This window comes from Diceros bicornis, chromosome 19 (assembly GCF_020826845.1).
Source record: "Diceros bicornis minor isolate mBicDic1 chromosome 19, mDicBic1.mat.cur, whole genome shotgun sequence".
In the NCBI taxonomy this organism is placed as follows: Eukaryota; Metazoa; Chordata; class Mammalia; order Perissodactyla; family Rhinocerotidae; genus Diceros; species Diceros bicornis.
This window is the reverse complement of record NC_080758.1, coordinates 33696183-33717401: the sequence shown is the minus strand read 5'-3', so window position 1 is coordinate 33717401 and position 21219 is coordinate 33696183. Positions and strand designations below refer to the sequence as shown.

Genomic DNA, 21219 nt, shown 5'->3' with positions numbered 1-21219 from the left:
ACGGGGGAGGGAAAGCAGTCAATCAAGGTGAATTATCCAGTGAGCTACCACTCAGAGACTGGGAGCTGCCTCAGCAGGGGACCTCTGGGATCCTGCACAGAACACACTTCAGAATGTCCCACTGCGGGGAGAGGGAGCTGGGGTGTTGAATATGCCCCCTCCCCTCAGTCAGATATCAAGGGCCACTCTCAGGGTGGTGACAATTCCTGAGCACTCTGGCCTGTCACGTGGGTGGGCAAAGTGGGCTCTGGCAGATAGAAGCAGAGCCCTGCCCACTGAGGGGTCAGAGTAGGGGAATGTGGGTGGGCAACAACAGCATCTGCCACAGGTGTAATAGGGAGGAAACAAAATTGTGGACTTTGTGGGGCATCTAGATCCCTAACTACCCAAACCATAAGTCTGCACTGGTGGTCACAGGGCCCCAAATTCATCACCTTTGGAAACCTCATTTAGGTTAACAGATTACATTCAGGAAATTAGTTGTCAGAGGCAACACATTAATGCACCACACCCAGTAACATCTATGTCGGTCAGGATTCTTTGGCTGCAAGTGACTAAACCTGACTCTAATCAGTGTAGACACAAAAGTGGGGGTGGGGGATGTTACTTCCTTATGTAAGCAGGAAGGGTGGGGTGCAAACTTCCTCAATTCATCCACACAGAGTGGGCCCAAATCTTGCCCAAATCTTGTGTCCAACAGATGAAGTGCCTTTTTAAAAATTTTGCACTAAAACACCTTCTGTGCTAGGAGGATGTTGGGTATAGTGGTTTGGGACTTCAAAGGGGAGGAAGTGGCGCTGTGACAAATAAAGTAGATGCCACCCAGCAAGAAAGTAGGACTGTGAGGGAATGGTGACTGTTGTGGGTTAAACTGTGCCCCCCAAAAAGATATGTTGAAGTCATAACAGGCAGTACCTGTGAATGTGACCTTATTTGGAAACAGGGTCTTTGCAGATGTAATCAAGTTACGATGAGGTCACGCTGAGTTAAGATGGGCCCTAATCCAGTATGACTGATGTCCTTATAAGAGAAGAGACAGAGACACATAGGGAGAATGTCATGTGACAACAGAGACAGGGATTGGAGTGATGTGTCTACAAGTCAAGGAATGCCAAGGATTGCCTGTACTCCAGAACTAAAAGAAAGGCACCAAGCAGATTCTACCCTGCAGCCTTCAGACAGAGCATGACTCTGCCGACACCTTGATTTTGGACTTCTAGCCTTAGATCTCTGAGAGAATAAATATCTGTTCTTGTAAGCTGCCCAGTTTGTGGTATACTGTTATGGCAGCTGTTGTGGTCTGAATGTTTGAGTCCCCCCAAAATTCATGTTGAAATTCTAACCCCCAAAGAAGTAGGGCCTTTGAGAGGTGATTAGGTCATGACAGTGGAACCCTCGTGAATGGGATTAGTGCCATTATAAAAGAGACTCGAGAAAGCTCCTTTGCTCCCTTTCCCATATGAGGACACAGTGAGAAGACGGCATCCATGAACCAGGAAGCAGACATTCAGCAGACACGGAAACTGCCAGCACATTGATGTTGGACTTCCCCACCTCCAGAACTGTGAGAAATAAATGTTTGTTGTTTATAAGCCACACAATCTGTGGTATTTTGTCATAGCAACCCAAACGACTAAAACAACAGCCCTAGGAAACTACACACAGATCTGGCAGGAAGGGAGGACCAACCTCTGGGCAGGACAAGGTTAGGTTCAGCATGAGGACATTGGGCAACTAGGGTGAAAAGGGAACAAACATTGAGCCACAGAGGCTGGAAGGGGAGGTGAGCACTAACCCACATGCCTTCCCCACTGGGCTGCTTCCTTGGGCTGGTTATCTCTGTGGAAGGAGTGACCTTTTCTACAAGGCAAAGGTGACTAAAAGGAACATGGGGGCCTCAACTTCTCCTTTAGATGATGACAGCTTTTCTCTTTGAAGCCGTTACCCAAAGGTAAAGCAAAGAGGCACTTCTCTGTTGGAGATCATTCCCTGAGTCCAGGCCTTTTCCCATTTTCTCTGACTCTTGGGTCAATTCTCCTTTCTCTCACTCTGGCTATAAAGGTTTGACATTTAGAGCTAACGCTTGTTGAGTGCTTACTGTGTGTCAGGCAATTTTCTAAATCTGCAACGTCCAATGCAATAGCTACTAGCCACTTGTGGCTATGTAAATAATTAATCAAAATGAAATAAAATTAATAATTCAGTTCCTCAGTCACACTAGCTGTATTCCAAGCACTCAATAGCCACATGTGGCTAGTGGCTACTGTATCAGTTAGATACAGAAAGTTTCCATCATCTCAGAAAGTTCTATTGGACAGTGCTAGTCTAAGTTACTTACATGTATTATCTTATTTAATCATCACAACTCTTGTAACACAGATTCTACTATCATCTTTACTTTACAGTTCAAGAAGCTGAGACTCGGGTCACAGAACAAATAAGTTAAGTGAACTATGTGACTGGTGCTGGCCAGTGAGCAAGGTGAAGAGCCATGGGCCACTTCTGGGTTGGAAGATTTAACTGCTGGTTCAAGACCCTCCTGAGCTCTCTTCCCTCTGCCATGATGACCAGCAGTGCTCCAGATGGTGACTGCTTCATTGGCCTGTCTTCTGGAGGAAGGTTGACGGCGATGTGGCACAGAGCCCTAGCTGACCTATGATGGATGTGATGTTTCAAACAATGGTTCTGGGGTTTTAACCATAGCATAACCCAGCCCAGGCTAACGAATACATATACATGTGCAAAAGATGGCAGTTCTAAGACAGATAACCTCACAGATGTGATCAATATAGATTTGGAAATTAAAACTCATGATTTAAACTTTTCTTTCTGAAAGTAGGAAATTTATTTTTATTGCCACCAAAGCCCTGAAATTTGATAGAATGCTCATACACCTGAGAATATTTACCTATAGGTCTTCACTGAACTTATCAGGAAAATTGAATGTAATGCTATAACTGTTTTTTGCCTTTAGATAATTTTTTTTAGTTTAATGAAGAGTCCAATATTTGATGAGGCAGCTATTGAGTTATTTCTTCTAGAGAGACAAATAAAGCAAGTCACATCATCTTGGAATCCACGAGACACCATTAAATGAAAAATAGTGATATCAGGGATAAAAATTCCAATATGGTATAAATCCAGGCATTAAAAGGGGTTTATTTCAGGCAAGTTCATTGAATTCAACTGTCTCTTAGGGATAGTGATTTTGACTACTGTGATTACAAAAGGCAAGAGATATTCCTGAAAGGAATGGTATCACACCTATTTGTAGTTTCTATTCTCTGAGTCCATTACTAACAGTCAATCCATTAATTAATCTATAGGAGCCAAAGCATGGCAGGGAACACAGAAGATGTGTGGAATATGGCTCTGTTCACAAGGAACTTACAATCTACGTGAAGAGACAAGGTAAAATGGATGAAATAATAGTGAACCACACATGACAGTAAAAAAAAAAAATAGATGCTCACCACTTTCCTCAGTGTCTCTTGCTTGGATCATGGCCAATTATTTCTCACTCTGTATCCCTCTCCAATAGACCATATTATTGGTCCAAATATTTCATGCCTCCCCAGTCATGTTATTTTCTGAGTAAATTTGTTGTTCTTCCCTCTAAGTAGATGGCATCTCTTTCCCGGACTTTTTGACTTTGAGTTTGGCCATATGACTTTTACTTTGGCCACTGGTATATGGGAAGAAGTGACAATGCCCTGATTCTGTCTAGGCCTTAAGCCACCTGTGTTTCTGCTTGCCCCTCTGCCATCAAAATGAAAAGAACATGTGCAGGCTAGCCCATTGGTTCCAGGAAGAGAAAGAGAAATACAGGGATCTGAGTCAAGTTATCCCAGCTGAACCAGCCTAGATCAGCTGACACTCAGACAAGTCCTAGACTTATGAGCAAAATAAATAGTGTTGAATGCCATAAAGATTTGGGGGCAATTTTTTACATGGTAATAGCTAACTGACACACTATGTTGGATACAGCTGACTTTGACAGCCCCTGCAGTACTTTATTGCACTTAGTTATCCATAAGTCATATCTCTTCTACTGCACTGTGAAATCCCATTGGGCAGGTAGTGGGTTTTGTTTTGTTTTGTTTTTCTCATTTTTTTCCCTCAGCACCTAACCTGTGCCTGGCACACAGTGTACACTCAGTGTATACTTGTTGAGTAAATGAGTAGATGAAAGAATGAGTGAATGAATAGACTTTTCTGCGTGGATTTTGACTTCTAAATTGTCCTTGAAGGTCCAAAGGAACTTGTTATGCAAGGAGGAGGGGAGAAAGTTTATGAAACTGCTTTCAAATTTTAAACACTTTATAAATTATTATATAATTATGTGTATAAGTATATTGAAACAGTGTACAAAATAATAATCATAAGTAGCATATCTATTATCATAACAGTATCTTTTATGTCACCTCCCAAAAAACCAACCAGCCAATATAAAACTTACCCCCAAAACACAACAACATTTTCAGGTATTGATTGATCAAAAATGTATGTTTTTAAAAGATTCAGTAGGTAAGAATTCTTTATTTGAGCCCAGGGGGAAAGGGATTTGATTGATTTGGTTAGTTGTTTTGCTCTAAGGAAAGTGTTGTCACTCATCCAGAAAACATGTGTCCCTCTGGGGACCAGGGATCCCCCAGAGCAGAGGACTAATAGCACCACAAAGGGGTCGTCTTGAGACAGAGGCAGAGAATAAGCAGTCACGTGTGAGGACACCCAGGATGACAAAACTATCTGCTGTCTGCCTAAGTAAATGTGTCAGAGACACGGGAGGAACGTACAACGAAATCTTTTCTTAAATAAAAAATAGATTTCACCATAGACACAGTCACACTGTTATCTGTTTTACAGATGGAAAAGTAAATATCACAACTTTCCTGAAATGAAAGCATGAAACTGGCCCAAAGTTTTCCAAGCAATTTTGCAATAGTTTGACAGCTATTTGCCCCTCATTTCCAGAGTATTAAACTGGCTTCTGTTCATTACTGACTTTTAAACTGAAAGAATAATGTGGATTGTCTGTAGTAAAAGGAAATGTCTGATGGTGAAAAACAAATATGTCGAAGTGTTGTCATTTCTGTTTCACAGTTTTAGAGATTTCCCTTTCAAATAGCTCTGTATTTAATAATCCATTTACTAGCAAGTTAAAACAAAATGATTTTGGATATAAAAAGTTGCAAATTGTATTTTAATCAGATCATATTCTATTTTTTTGTTTGTTTGTTTGGAGGAGGTAAAACAAACAAAAGCAAAGAATACTAAGAGTTCTATGAAGGAAATGGAATCTATTTCTCACCCCAAGGGTGAAATTCTCAGTCTCTTCCTCAGAGGCAACCATTTCTTGTTTCTAGAAGATTGTCCCTAAAATATTCCATGCATACAAAAGCATTTTATACCATTAAAATTTTTAAATAAGAGCAAACTTTCTAACACCTGTTGTTTCATATCTTATCTTTTCCAGGTGGAAAAAAGTCTGGGAGCTCATTTTTTAAGTGACTTGCTTTTCAACAGGATCCCTCAAAGTGACAAGAAAATATGGAAACCAACACTGTTTTGAGTTGTTTTCTTGTGAAATGGATTAGCAAGCATTCCTTCATGAAAGCTCCCAGTGTGTGCTCTGGTGTTCATAGCTGTGTGTGCAGAAAACTCCAGGAGTTCAAGAGGTAAGAAATCAACTAAAGGCATATTTTGTAATGGCCCTTGACTGTGAACATTAGTAGCACTAACATAATTGTTTTGTCATGACTTCAATGTCACTGTTGGAGTTTATAAGGCATAGGACAGTAAAGAGCACTCTTTAGCAGGGAAATGTAAATTAAAACAATAATGAGCTATGATTTCAGAGCCATTTGATTGGCAAAGCTTTCAAGTTTGATAACATCAACTGTGGTGAGAGTGGAAAATCAGAAACAGGGGCTTTTGTACTCGTCCCGTGGGAGTGAAAACTGAAATAATTACAATAGGGAGCAAATTTGCAATACTTAGTACAATTAGTATGTACATAATCTCAACTCAATAAATATGCTTTTATTTGTATACCCAAGCAAGGTTCTTGCATATATGATTCTAACCACGTGTAATGTATGAATTAGAGCTACATTTTTTTCAGCATGGATAAATATCAAAAACATAGTGGTGATCCTGAGAAAAAAGAACAAAGCTGGAGGCATCACAATCCCTGACTTCAAAACATTCTACAAAGCAATAGTAATCAAAACAGCATGGTACTGGTACAACAACAGACACACAGACCAACGCAACAGAAGTGAAAGCCCAGAAATAAAACCTCACATCTACAGGCAGCTAATCTTCAACAAAGGAGCAAAGAACATACAATGGAGAAAGGAAAGTCTCTTCAATAAATGCTGCTGGGAAAACTGGACAGCCACTTGCAAAAGAATGGAAGTATTCTCCACTTGTCAGCTCCACCTTCCAGCCTTCTCCACCACGCTCTGGCCCTGGGGGGCTTTACGGACTTCATCAGCAAGCTCCCTTCCCTCTGGCTTTAGTTGGGTTCGTCCAATGGGAGGCACCAGTAGGAGTGTGAGGAGAGGAGGAGAAGGAGGCTGGGTATTAACTCTGCCCCCTTCCCTGGCCATCCCTCCTTGCCAGGCTGAGGGTTTGCAGAGGCTGCGTTTATTCACTGAAGACCACAGCTCTTGTCAGGTAGCCCCATCCTAAGGTTGCAGGTATTTCCAGATCTGTAGTGGGTACCTCTCCTTGTTCCTTCAAGCCTGGGCATAACAATGACTCCCTTCACTTGTTATCCCCAAGGTGCTTCACCCTCTCTTGCTGAGTTTCTTTATAACAGCCTACACATTTGCACATAGAACCTTTTTAGACAGCCTCATTTAGACTATTTGCATGGGCCTGCCGAGGGCGTGAATGATGCACATATTTATATGGGGAGATTTAGAACTATGCTTGCTAATGGTAGACAGTCAGTTCAGGAGACTCAGTTCATGATATACACTCAGTTCAGGAGACTGGTTACCTCTGCAAAAGGAAGTAGAATGGAGGATGGGGTAGGATGGGGGGGAGGGTTTTAGCTGTATTTGTGAAGTTTTATTTTTTTAAATAAATTTTTAAAAGTTACATCAGAAGCCATTATGTAAAAATGTTTAAATCAGCTAAATCTGGGTGGTTAATACACAGGTGTTACTTAATATTTTAACTGAAATATTTCTAAAAATATTTTCTTTTAAAAACAAGCTTTAGAAAGTGAAATGCTTCCTCATTCTAGATGACGCAACAGTGTCACATGAGGCCCAAAACAAATTGCATCTGATGGAAAGTTCTCCCTCACCCTGGATCCTCTCTTCACCAGCACTTCTTCCAAAGACTTGAGATAAATTCTGCACAATTGGGTGAGACCACTCCACTCTTTTTGCTTGGAGGTTGTGGGAAAGTGCAGAAGTGCAATTAAAACTAAGACATCTGATGAAAGCAAGGTAAAATTGGCCCCCAGTCAATTCTAGAAGGTGTCATGATGGATAACAGCCAGTGTTGTTAACAGAACAGATCATTTGTATCTTTCTGTTTCTGCAAATTATTGTTAACCAAGGCCTCAACTTATTTGTTTCCGTGTTGCTGAGGAAGTTGCCTGTATAGTCAAAATAGAACAGTATTGAAAATTGCACAATCGTTCAACTTCCTTGAATAAAACATTTGTAACTCTCTAAATCTTTGAGTCAAAGCCTGTATTGTCTTACCTTGGGTGCAGCTGTGTGTGTTTGCGTGCAAGGTTGTGGTTTTAAGGTTTGAAAGTATTTTTATTGCTTTCTGCGGTATTTACACAAGTTGCATTTATTGCTGTATAAAGTAAACAATTCAAAGTGTAGAGCTGACAGTACACATCCTCTTGGCTGTTCCAGCCCCACCCTTCCCCGGAAATAAAGGCTGCTATTAATGAGGCATGTTTCCCCCTGGACCATTTTCTATGCACGTATATACTTATGCATATAGAAATGTTATCTTTAATATCAAAGCTTTGATATCATTCTTGGTGTTCCACAACTTGCTTTTCTCCTCTAATAATATACAAGAGCTAGTAGTATTTGTTGATAACATTTCTATGAGACAAGTACAATTCAAAATGCTTCACATGTATTGGCCCACTTAATTCTCGTAAAAAACCCTAAGAGGTACATACTATTATTTTTCCCATTTTACAAATGAGAAAGCAGAAGCACAGAAGGTTTATCTGAGCATAAATAGCCAGGAAGTGCCAGCGCCAGGATTTGAATCCAGGCAGGCTGGTTAGAGCCCTCACGGGTTACCCCTGTGCTATGTTGCCCTCATCTTTAAGATCTTGTCATGTCACTGCATAGGTCATCCTAAACCTTTTATAGTCACTGCAGGGTTTTCAATATAATGGATGAACCATAGTTTACATTACTATTCTCCCATGCTGGACATTTGTGTTGTTTCCAGTGTTTTGTGACTCATGCTTCTTCTTCCACATACCCCTTTGTGCACATGGGTTACTATTTCTCTGGGCTAGATACCTACAATTGGAATGCAGGGTATGTACACTTCACGTGTTGACATATACCACTAAATTCTCCTCAGAAAAGGCTCTGCCAATTTTCAGTAGTGCGTATCCGCGTAGATACTGGGTACTACTAGACTTTTCAATTTTTATTTATTTATTTTTTAAAAGATTTTATTTATTTATTTATTTTCCCCCCAAAGCCCCAGTAGATAGTTGTATGTCATAGCTGTACATCCTTCTAGTGGCTGTATGTGGGACACGGCCTCTGCATGGCCGGAGAAGCAGTGCGTCGGTGCGTGCCAGGGATCCGAACCCGGGCCGCCAGCAGCGGAGCGCGCGCACTTAACCGCTAAGCCACGGGGCCAGCCCGAGACTTTTAAATTTTTTAAAGAGAATTCGCATCCTCACAAACTTTGGATATTACTAATTTTTTGAATGTTTCCTAAACTGGTAGGCAAAAATGATATTTCATAACTGGTTGTAACTTCTATTTCCTTGAAGTGAGATTGAGATCTTTTTATATGTTTACTGGATACTTTTATTTCGACTTCCATAAATTGCTATTATCTTTTGTCCAATTTCTTATTGGATTATCTTTCTTTTTCTTATTGGTCTATAGGATATATATGTATATAATGATTAAATTTCTTTTTCTGCTATACATATTGCAAATATATTCGCTCAGTTTATCCCTTGTCTTTTAAATTTATTTTTGGCATCTTTTGACTCAAGAAGTATTTAATATTTGTGAAGACAAATTCATCAGTCTTCTTTTTGGTTTCTGAGGTTGAGTCTTTCTCATTCCTTGTTTTTAGAAAAAAATATATAAACATATAATACATGTTTATTGTAGAAAATACAGGAACAACAGATAAAAAAATTAAAAGTAAAAATCAAGTATCTTATCCCCCAGATACAAACAAAAGTTGTTAATGTTTTGGGTATTTTCTATCACTATTTTAAACATAAGAACAGATATAGTTAAACTTTTTTTTTTTAACAGATGTTAGCAGTGTGCTAACATCTGTTGCCAATCTTCCTCTTTTTTTTTTCCTTTTTCTCCCCAAAGCCCCAATACGTAGTTGTGTATCATAGTTGCAGAGTTGTAGCTCTTCTATATGGGATGCCACTTCAGCATGGCTTGATGAGTGGTGAGTAGGTCCACGCCCAGGATCCGAACAGGCGAACCCCGGGCCGCTGAAGCAGAACCCACGAACTTAACCACTGCACCACTGGGCCGGCTGCTAGTTAAACATTTTTTTTAAAGAAAAACAGGGTGTTTTTTAAAAAGGTTCTGATGTAACTATTAATGTTTGGTAAACTGTTTTAAGATACTCAAGACTGTAGGATAATTATCATAGTCCACAGAAAGCGCGTGGTCCTTACCAATCTGGGCTGGAGAAATCTTAAGGGGACATTTCCAAGCTGTTGGTAGAATCTACCTCTTCTATTTCAAGGTGAGGGGAAGATACCTGGATGAGCACAGGCAGCCCCATTTGTTGGGGAGATGCCTCTGCTCCCACCAGAACCCTCTACCCCCAGACATCTCTGGTTACCCCTTGTGTTGTAAATGGGTAACCAAGGCCTTTGGGCTCCAACCCCCCTCCCTCCATCACAGGCCCCATCTGAGCACTTAAGCCCCAAATGTCATCTGGAACTTTGCCTGAGCCCCAAATTCCCATGGGTCTCATTTGCTGTCTTGCTCCGGCACTAAAGAGCCTGAGCACAAAGATTCCCTTGTTTTCAAAGGGGACTTGCACTAACTGAGCACCTGAGGCTATTAGAAAAATAGAGGATTGTGAGACACTAAAAGATGAGGGACATTTTTTTAGTGCGAAAAAAATGCATTTTAGGAACACTGTTTCACTCTCAAGTCCAATTACTGCGCAAACATCATTATAACAATGCAAAGGAAAGAAAACATCCATTGCTCCATTACCACTTGTTTTCACATTTTTAATGCCTTCCAGCAAAAGCAGTATGTTTAAAAGAATAATTCAATTTTCTTCTCACCTAAAATCACTCATAGTACAGGAGAGATTCTCTGCTAGTGAATTTTACCCATGTGTGTTAAGCACATCTGTTACAACACGCATGTGTTCATTTCTGCCTACATATATGATCTTTCTATGGCTATTAAATCACTCACAGTTTAATTCATGTATATTGTCAATTCCCTGGGAAGTCTAAGGCAGAGGAGTATTGAAAATTCCATTTTCTCCAATCATATTTTCAACCATGCTCTTGTGAGTTCCCTTTCCCATTCCTGAATGATATCTATATGGCACTACAGATGTAAGACACAGATGCTCTTGGTACCTTGACCATATGGCTCTCACCATTCACATCAAGTGCTTTTGGATGCAAGCACTTGGAATTTCCACCAGAGCTAACTCCAGGGAAGGCAGGGAATTAACACCTCTGAGAGTAGCCCTCAACCAGTGACTGATAGGAGGTGGTGGATAAATACCCTGGCTATCTCATTGCTCAGGTAGGACAACCCTGAAGTGTGCTCTTCATACTTTCCCAGAGGTCCCAGTGGGATTGAGGCCCAGTTGCCCTGTCTTTACTAACACATCCAGGGCTTCCTTCCTTTCTCTATGTTGCTTCCCTACTCCCCTACAGGTGCTTCCTGGGATCACCTCCCAAATAAACTACTTGTGTGCATATCCTTGTGTTCTGGTCTGCTTCTAGAGGAAGACTGCAGCAACGCTAATACAATCCATTCCCAGCATCTGGCAGTACGAAAGCTGAGTGGGCATCTGACTGTGCCAATTGGATTCTCCCTCCAGGATTCTCGTATTGGAACAGAGAGGATGTTGGTCAGCGTTGGCAGGAGGCTGGGGCTCTCACATGTGAACTCACGAGCTTTGTGGGGTCATAGCGTACCATATGTGTAGGAGAAGCAGAGAAAGCCAGTCTGTGGCGGGGGGGGGGGGGGAGGGGGGAAGGAGAGACAGAGAGAGAGAGAGAAGAGAATGGGCAAGAGAATCAGAGATGAGAGATGGCTTCCTGTTCCAGGCTCCCTCCCTTCCGGAAGCCCTCCTACACTTGGTTCCTGGGCTGTGAATATACGCATAATAAATTCCCCCTTTTCTCTCAAACTGGCTTAAATAACTTGTAACATATTACCAAACAATGGATTAAATAGAAGATCATCGAAGTTAGACTCACTCTCTCAGAGAGCTGGAAATCTATGTTCCAGAACTCTCCCCCTCCCCATCCCCGTACCTTCCCAGCCTAGATCTCTGTTGTTGGGACTCATGAGGAGAAGAGCTCCGACCTCTGACCTCTTCCTGCGACTGGCCTCCGGAGGACTCCCTCAGGTGGCCCCCATAGAGTTGGTGGGCTCTGCTGAGATGGTATAAGTGGCATTTTAGGGGTGCTGCATAACTTCATCTGGACCCTATTTGCCACGGAAGACCCCCTACTCAGGCAGGGGCAGTCATGTCTCCCCTCAGCCTTTGCCAGCCTCCAGGCCCCAGGCCCTTTCTGGGTGAAGGATCTCCTTGCTGGACAACCACTCTGGAGGCCCCTTGGTGTGGGCCTCTGCTCTACTTTGTGCTCCTTTATAAGGAGCCTGCAGACCCCTTGAGCTTCTCTTTCATGCCCTCAGGCTAAGGGAAACCGAGTGAGGAAAAGGCCCCCCATCCTCTCCTTTTGGGCCATGCTACAGTGTGGTCCTCACTCATCTAGTAAGGCCTCCCTATTTCAGAATTTTCTATTCAAGAAGCACTGTTGACTGGGAAAACGCCTTTGGAAATATGTATTCAAAATTCAAAAGCAGTCCCCCAAGCCTTGAAAACTCGCAGAGACAAACTTCTTGGGGCTCAGGCCCCTGGCCCAATCTTCTTGCTGCTAAACCACCTCCCAAAATGAGAAATGTGTGATAAGTCTTTGGAATCCAATGGATTCTCAAAGTATGTTTTCAGTAAAATGTAGAAATTGGACCCAAGTAATCATTCAATGTCTACCTGTGCTCCATGCATTTCTGGTTACCTCACTCCTGGTTGCGAGTGGAAAATCAGCTGTAGGGCCAGATGGGTCCCTTTGGGGCTGCCATTTGTCCTGCAAAAGGTTGGACACAATTCACTACATTATACAGCATTAGTTGAGAAAAACGCTTTATTGTCAAAAGGCAAAATTTACAAGGCCAGGGTGAGCTCATACATGGTCTTCAGTTTCTCATCAAATCAAGGAGCCATCTGCCAGAGCCAGGACAGCTGCTGGACACAGCATGAGGCCATTCCAGTGAAAGGACAGCACCCAAGCTCAAATGCCTGTTGGACTGGAATATTTGGCCGGCAGGGGGAATGCAATAGCCCTCGTACTACAAGATCCCCAAATGCCCCAGCTGCAAAGCAATTGGCATTCCCAGACAACTTCATTCAACAGCTGACATCCCAAATCCAGACCACTTGGCACCAATCTGTGCCATAGGAGGGAGGGGAGTTTTTCCACTAGAATAGAACCCACAGCATGTCCACCAATGCCCTGGACCTGGCATACCTACTTTGAGATAGGAAAGGAGGTGAGACTGCCTGCTTCTTTGTTTGCTAGTTTTTCCTTTCGCTGATAAAGCTAATTCCTTAACTAATTGGGTTCTACACCCAGTTCTGATTTGTGGGCCTGTATGTGTGGGAGGGATCCTCCCACACCACCACCAAGCAATGCTCCAAACACTAGCTGGGTGTCCTACAATTCAACTCAATTCTGACACTATCCACCTGCAGAAAGTGTCAGATCGCACAGGTTAAGGGTTCAGTCCAACAAGACTATCCCCCTACCCCCAACTTCAGACACCAATTCCAAGTCCACTTTATTACCTGTGCTTCTGACTGACCAGCTATAAATCAGAGGTTTCCAGGGCTCCCTCCTCAGGTTCAATTAATTTGCTAAAGCAACTCACAGAACTCAGAGAAACATCTTCCTTACTAGATCACCAGTTTATTATAAAAGGATCTAACTCAGGAATAGCCTGTAGGAAGAGATGCATAGGGTAAGGAATGGGGAAAGGACTCTGAGCTTCCATGACCTCTCCAGGTGCACCACTCTCCCCAAACCTCCGTGTGTTCAACTCAGCTCTCTGAACCCCATTCTTTTGGATTTTTATGAAGCCTTCATTACACAGACACGATTAATTAAATCATTGGTCATTGGCAATTGATTCAACCTCCAGCCCTCCTCCCCTCCCTGGACGTCAGAGAGTCACTCAAAGTCCCTGATCCCATGGTTGGTTCCACTGGCAACCAGGCCCCATCCTTAGGTGCAGTCCAAAAGTCACCTCATTAGCATAACAAAAGACACTTTTGTCGTTCTCATCACTTGGGAAATTCCAAAGGTTCTAGCTCTGTACCCCAAACAGAGATGAAGACCAAATGTATATTTCTTACTATAAATCACAATATCACATTAACCTATTGGACCCTACCCCTTGTAAGACAGGTGTCAACCCTGAAGTGTCCCACCCTGGCGTGACAGTAGCTTTAAAAAGATATACAGATTCCTTGGAGTCATCCAAGATCAACTAAATTAGAATCTCTAAGGATGGGCCTAGGCACTGGAATTTTTTATATGCCATGGACCTTGTTGCCATCTGGTGAAGCATATGCACTTCTCACAATAACATTTTTAAATGCGTAAAATAAAATACGTACATTTACAATGGACTTCACTTATAGTGGAAGAAAGACATAAAAATATTAAGAAAACAAGTTTGTGATATAACATATTGTCTTCTATGGTAACCCATTCAACAAAATCTAGTGGTGCGTCTAATAATTACAGTAATTCCACAGTGATAAGAGTAAACATTTTTCTCCAGATTTTGCTGTCTACCAGTTCTCACCGTCATGACCTCTAACAGTTTTCCCAACAAAGAATCCCTTTAAATGCTTTCCCATATTTGAAAAGTGTCTATCTTCTCTAGTAATGGTAATAATTCATTTTCCCATTTTCCACCTTTCCATTCTAATGAAATAACATTAAATTTTTTGAATGAAAATGGTTTAAGAACCATTGTTATGGCCTCTAGGAAGTCACTGAGTTCCAAGGGCCCCGAGTTGGAATGATCGTATGAATGAATATAGCTAACATGTTAACTGGTAGCACCTTAAATTGATACCCCTTTCTGACGCATTAATACTGTAATGTAAAGTTATTTTTAAGTGTATTTGGGATGGAGATTTATTAAAATTTTATATAATACATACCCTCTAGAATGGCTAAGATTACAAAGGCTGACAACACCAATTGTTGGTAAAGATGTGGAGCAATTAGAACTCTCATACATTGCTGGTAGGAATGCAGAAGGGTACAGCTACTTTGGAAAATAGTTGGGCAGTTTTTTATACAGATAAACAAAAGCTTACTGTAGCGAAACATACACCTACCCTGTGATCCATAGTCCAATTCCTAAGTATCTACTAAAGAGAAATGAAGACATGTGTTCACACAAAAAGTTGTATGGAAGTGTTCATAGCAGCATTACTCATAAGAGCTAAAAATTGGAAACCATCCAAATGTCCACCAACTAGTGAATGGATAGTGTGGTATATCCTAGACAGAAAACCAATTGGTGGTTGATTGAAACCTGGGGTCAGGGAAAGGGACTTGTCAGAACGTTTTAAGGTGGTGGAAATGTTCTATATCTTGATTGTGGTGACAGTTAAACTCTTTGTTGAAGGGTAGAGCTCCATTGCACAAGGATGACGGGTGGAGTCAGGTTGGAGGGTGTCAGTTCTCCTGAAGCCTCACAGGGAGAGTTTACAGATCTCCAGAGATAGGGCCTCTGAATGGAATAGCTGCAACCGTGCAAAGAGTTTGAGACCCTAGATAATACTCAGGAGCTTTGAGAAAGTTCCCCCACCTTAACTGGAGTGGGTGGTGGAATGACACTTCTTCCAACGGCTCAGATGGCAAGATATCCAGATTGCCTAAACCCTGGGTACTTTCCTAAGAGGGTGGAGAGGGGACTCTTCACCAAAAGTCTGGGATTAGATTTCTCCACTACTAAAGTCAATAGAGCTTGAGCCAGATTTAGTTTCATTTAAGAATATAAAGGAAGGTGACAGTTCTTGAGTTTGATTCTCATGGAACAAATTCATACAGATTCATATCTATGAGCATAAAATCATATTAATAGAGGAATGTTAGGGAAGATGTAATATCCAGAGGAAAGGACGACTAAAGGTGGTTTGGCCCTGAGAGAGGTGGTGGGAGAACTCTTTGGTAGCTACAGGGCTCCTAGCTCCCTTGTGATCCCATCAGAGTGGCTGATGCCTCTCATCCTGCTTTCTTAAAAAACTCACTTACTTGGACTTGGAGACTTTGCAAAGAACATAGCTGAGTAGTCTGTCATGTAGGAAACTGAAAGTCAACTTAAGCATTGTGTCCAAATTTGCAAAGACTGTCATTGCCAGGCAATTTGTTTTGAACAGTTGCCTTGTCTATGAAAGACAGCTAAAGAAGATAACATTGTACTGCATAAATATAAACTAAGGCTATCTTCTTATAAACACATGTCTTAAACACCATGTGCAGCTCATCCAAACTTGGGAGTTAGCAATTGCACGTTGATGTAATGACTGAAGTTTTCAAGTAGGAAAAACTCCAACAAACCTAAGATGTGTCTTTTCAGAGTAAACTGGAGAGAGAGATGATTATATTCACATCAGATTATTATATATATTCAGTGCTGCAGTAGAACTGTACCCTTATACAGTAGCTTGGCTTTATAATAGTCAAGAAAAGCACCTGAGTACATAAATATGAAACTGTGATTATAATGGGAGTATAATGTTGATGATCTTTAATAATTGATCAAATCAGTGAATTAAGAACTTTTGAAATGTCTAAGGCTTGTCCCAGCTCAGGATTATCTGGATGGAGAGGGACTTGGAAGAATGTCTTAGTCAGCTTGGGCTGCCATAAGAAATAACATAGACTGAGTGGCTTAAACCACAGAAATTTATGTTCTCACAGATCTAGAGGCTGGAAGCGTGAGATCAGGGGACCAGCATGGTCCAGTTTTAGAGAGAGCTCTCTTCCTTGCGTGCAGATGGCTGCCTTCTCGCTGTGTCCTCACATGGCCTTTCCTCAGCACTTGCATTCTGGGAAAGCGAGAGCAACCTCTCTCTCTTCTTTTTCTTCTTATAAGGCCACCAATTCTATTAGATCAAGATTCCGCCCTTATGACCTCATTTAAACTTAATTACCTCCAAAAAGCCCATCTCCAAATATAGTCACATTAGGAGTTGGGGCTTCAACATATAAATTTGCAGAGGACACAATTCAGTCCATAGCAAAGAGTAAGTAGTCCCTCCCTTGTATCAGCGTGGAACTTTCAATTTAGCCACCATAGAACCTGTAATGCATGAAGCAAAACCATCTGGTAAGGAAGATGGAATCGACTGCTTAGAAAGAGGAGGGCTGGAGTACTCAAAAAAGACTTTCTAAAGTTAAGACTCCCTTGGGACCATCAAGCCTGAGAGGAGGTTTTCTAAACCCTGAATCCGGTCATGTACTCCCCTGCTCAATGGCTTCCCACTGCCCTTAAGAAAATGTAAAGACTCTTGATCGCTGCCTTCTGATCCTGATTCCATCTCCCAGCCTCTTCTCTTGTCACACTCTGATGCAATCCTGCTGAGCTTCTTTCAGTCCCAAGGGACTCTCCTTGACCCTCAGGCCTATGCCCATGCAGTTCCCTCCACCTGGAAGACTTATCCACTCGATACCCCACATCTCATCCTCTTACCCTCAGTTTGTGTCTGCTAGCTCCTCTCATCCTTGAGGTCTCAGTTTAGAGGACATTTCCTCCATAAAACCTCAGATTACCCCACCAGGGCTGGTTATGTGCCTTTTATGTTCACTATAGGCCACGGTAGACAGAATAGTATCATGAACCCCCACACACCCATCACTCAACTCCATTTGATGATGGAATATCATCAAATATTTCATCAGTGTTCAAATTCCCCTAATTGTCTCATAAATAATTTAAATAGTTTATTTGTTTGAATCAAGATCCAGAGTTCACACTTTGCAAAATAGTACACTAATTATTCCCCTGAATTATTATTTATAATATCTACCCACTGCTCATCCCTTCCCACATTGGCTGACCCACAAGGTATTGTCTGCCCCTGCATATACCGCAGGTTACACACCTGGGATGCAAACCTACAGTCCTCATTCACATCTACAAAGCTAAGAGCGTGCTCACTTCAGCAGCACATACACAAAGCTAAGGGCTAACCACAAACTACTACTAATGCTGTCCCTTAAAAGGTAACTCACCCAAATTTATTGACAGACAGCCCAGATATACCACCACTATGATCATTCTCAGCACAATCTGACCTCTTTGTAGGATTCTTCTGGAGGTAAAAAACTGACAGTGTGCTTTAAAGGAAAAGAAGGAAAAGGATGTGTGATGTTCCACTTGGCAGCTCCAGGCTCCATCCAGAACAGCCTTTTTGAGGACATCTCAGGAAGTTTATAATAAGCTGGATGAAATTATTGTGCACGTGTACCCTCTGAGACACACTGTACCAAAAGCTGGATCTAGGTTTAGGTGGATTCCAAGATCTTCTTCCTCCCGTGATCCTCTAAAAATAGCTTCTCTGTTACTTAGGAAATCTGTCTTGCTCCTGAACACAAATATGCTTTGATTTGATTCCAACAGAAAAAAGCATTACTGCCTGAAAGAAAAAATAGGGCTCTTAGTGAGGGATATGGATGGGTGAGGATCTATCTGAAATTACTTTCCTTATCTTTTAGAAAGCATGTAATGTTCCCCTCCACTCATTTCTGTGTTCTATGCTGAAAACACAGTGGAAAGGGGGCTTCGCCATTGAAATTTGGTGAGCACAGGAGAAGAGAGATACAGGCAGTGTTCCAAGTCCTGCTTTGTAACACAGAACATGTTGGAGAGAGAAATGCTGGAAAACAGAGAGAACAGGGGAGGATTTATATTTCCATGTTAGCAGTTATCACATTCAGTCTTATTCAGTGAAGGTGCTTCAGTGGCTGTTGCCATGGGAACTGGACATGATTAAGAAGTTTATTGAATGCAGTTTCCATGGACCAACATTCTAAAGCTGGGTCAGAGTTTCACCCTCACTTTAGGTGCTCTAAAGCTGCCAGCGCATTTTCTTCCAATAAGCGTGTTTTTAATTTCACTATCCATGAATACCCAAAATGTCTGAGATAAAGTGGCTAAATGCATGAACCTAATATTTGTAGGATTTTGATTATTTTGTCAGGAATGAAATAATTTGGTGTATTTGCCAGAAGGAGGCTGTAATTGCCAATTTTACATGTGTGCACACTGTATTTTCATCATAATGTAACAGGGATCGTCTCACTTTGTGAGATCACCAAGGCCATCACTGATTTGCAGTCTTTCCTTTTTCCTAACTGTGCTGGTTCAGAAAAACATTCATCATTGTAGTGACTTCTTTGTAACCTTTCCAAGTTCTTCATATTCCTCATTTGTTCAAACCGAGCAGTTCTCTGATGAGAATCTGGCCAGACATCTTGTCTCCCTAACCACCCAATTAGATACAGCACCACTAGTTTCCTCCTCACATTCAGCCCTCTTAGTTACTCACATGACACACATGGATGGGCAGCTGACACTTAGATACTTTGTATCTGGGATTCTTTCCAGAACTGCTCTACAGTGGTCAGTGTGTAGAAATCAGCACACACTGAAGAGTAAGCAACAAGGTGAGCTAGAGCAACGCCATCTAAAAGGCCTGCGTGCGGATCTGGGCTTTGCCTCTTAGAAGCTGAGGGACTTGTTTCCTTTCCCACAACTGCTTCGTGATTACTGGAATGTGCTGCCCAGATTCCTCTTCAGGCCAGAAGGACTTATTCTCCCAGCTGCTGGAAGTGTTGTCAGCTGACAGCCGAGTCCCTCTCCAGGAACTGCCTTCTCCTAAAAAGAGCCGGCACCAAGCTTCCTTCCTGGGCATCCCACAAACCACACCTGGTTCATGGAGGGGAGGGGTGGGTATAAAGGCCCAGCCCCTCACTCCTACCCACCTTGCTCCAATTCAAGACACCTCTGAAGGGTCTTCCCAGCTCCAGAGCTCCCTATAGAGCTGGCTGAAGAACTTATTGAAACTTCTTTGCAGTCCAGTTTCTTTCTCTGCTCAACCCTGCCTCCTTCTCTTCCTGTCTAAGGTGCTGCTCACAAAGGCACTTCCTAATACCCCTGTACACTAATGTCCACCTCAGAATCTGCTTCCTGTGATAAGAATCTGCAGCAACCCTGAACTTCCTTTGAGAAGTTCCCTCTCCTATTTTTGTAGTGCTGTTTTGGGGTGATTCATTCCATACTCAGCCTCAGGTTTAAGGCATTTGAAAAAGTCCGCGTGTTCTTCCATCTCTAGGCCACACTGATTTCTGAATTAGGGCAATGAAGCAATGAGAAGAGGTCTGACAGGGCCTCCTGAAAAAGAAGCTTACCTAATTTGCCAAAAGATCTACCAGAAGAGATGTTCTCTGTCATTGGATGGGGACAAAGAAGCACGTGGCCTTTGAGTTATTGACTGATATCTTAAAATGACGAGACAAGCTTGCTAAGATTGTAGCCAACATGGGAAAGCAGAGGCAAGAAATAATCACAAGATTCGAGCCAGTGGCTAGAGCAACACCTACACCAGTTGCATCTGAAACCACCTACCTCTGGATTTCTCAACCCGTGAACCAACAAACTCACTTTATTGTGTAAGCTAACTTCAAGTTCCCCAACTGTAAAATGGCAGTGATGATACTAGAACCCAACTCATGAGGATGTTTTGGAGAATAAATTATCAATGCATCCAGCACACAGGAAGTGCCCCATGGATATTAGGGAGTCATATGGCTTTCAAAACCCATGGCTGATTTACATGATGGAAGACAATGTGTTTCCCTTAAGCACAGGTTTCTCAAAGGTACAAAGGACTTTATTTGATGACATCTGGGACTTTCCTTCGACCTGTAGTTTGAAGCTTGATCCAGAGCTGAGATTTTCACTTTTTAAGCAGGGGCATTTTTAAAAACTGAAACCTTATGTGGCAACCACAGAAACGTATATACATAATAATAATCAAAAAAATGCATAGGGTACTTGCTATGTGCCAGGTACTTTACTTTTAGGTTATCTATGCATGCTTGTGTTACATATGAATTCACTGAAACCTCCCAACAACCCTGTGAGGTATGCTCTATCATTCTCTTTGTTGTAGTCCTTGGGAAACCTGCCCAATGCATTTACAAGAGTCCAGAGGATCCCATGTGGAATTTGATGACTACGACTCTTTATTTACTCTGAATAATGGATACTTTGAATCCAGCTTTGGGTCACAAGACTTTCTTTAAAAAGCAGGAAATAGAATATATATAGCACAAATAACCTAAGTAATAACTATACACACTCACATATATTCATTTCAGAGCTTTAGCTGGATCTTTGTGTAGCTGAGAACAGTTGTTGAGAAATGCAGCAGCTTCGTCACAGACACTTTCAGATTCCAAACAGGCCTGAGGAAACAATTTGAAAGGCGAAAGGGGAGGGGAAGGCAAATTAAGGAAAGGAATGAATACTACCTTATACAGAAATGTGAAATTGTATACTCATTGGGGAGAGATAACTGTGCAAATTATAGGATGTGTTAGGAAAATGTTTTACTTCCTCCTTTTGGGTTTATGCTGCACGC

The 21219-nt window shown here is 41.9% G+C and overlaps 2 long non-coding RNA genes across 2 annotated transcripts in view; one reads left to right on the top strand and one right to left on the bottom strand.

Annotated features, from left to right (window-relative positions):
* LOC131418653 (uncharacterized) overlaps positions 1-21010 on the bottom strand; it is a 50674-nt gene extending 29664 nt beyond the window's left edge. The window contains exons 1-2 of the long non-coding RNA XR_009222951.1: positions 20942-21010; positions 12484-12577 (exon numbers count right to left, since the gene is read on the bottom strand). This is a non-coding gene — a long non-coding RNA (uncharacterized LOC131418653). The remainder of the gene's footprint in view (positions 1-12483; positions 12578-20941) is intronic.
* On the top strand, positions 1774-6369 carry LOC131418652 (uncharacterized). Its single transcript, XR_009222950.1, has 5 exons — positions 1774-1951; positions 2406-2481; positions 3327-3411; positions 5477-5678; positions 6125-6369. It is a non-coding gene; the product is annotated as an uncharacterized LOC131418652 (long non-coding RNA).
* Positions 21011-21219: the final 209 nt, after the last annotated feature.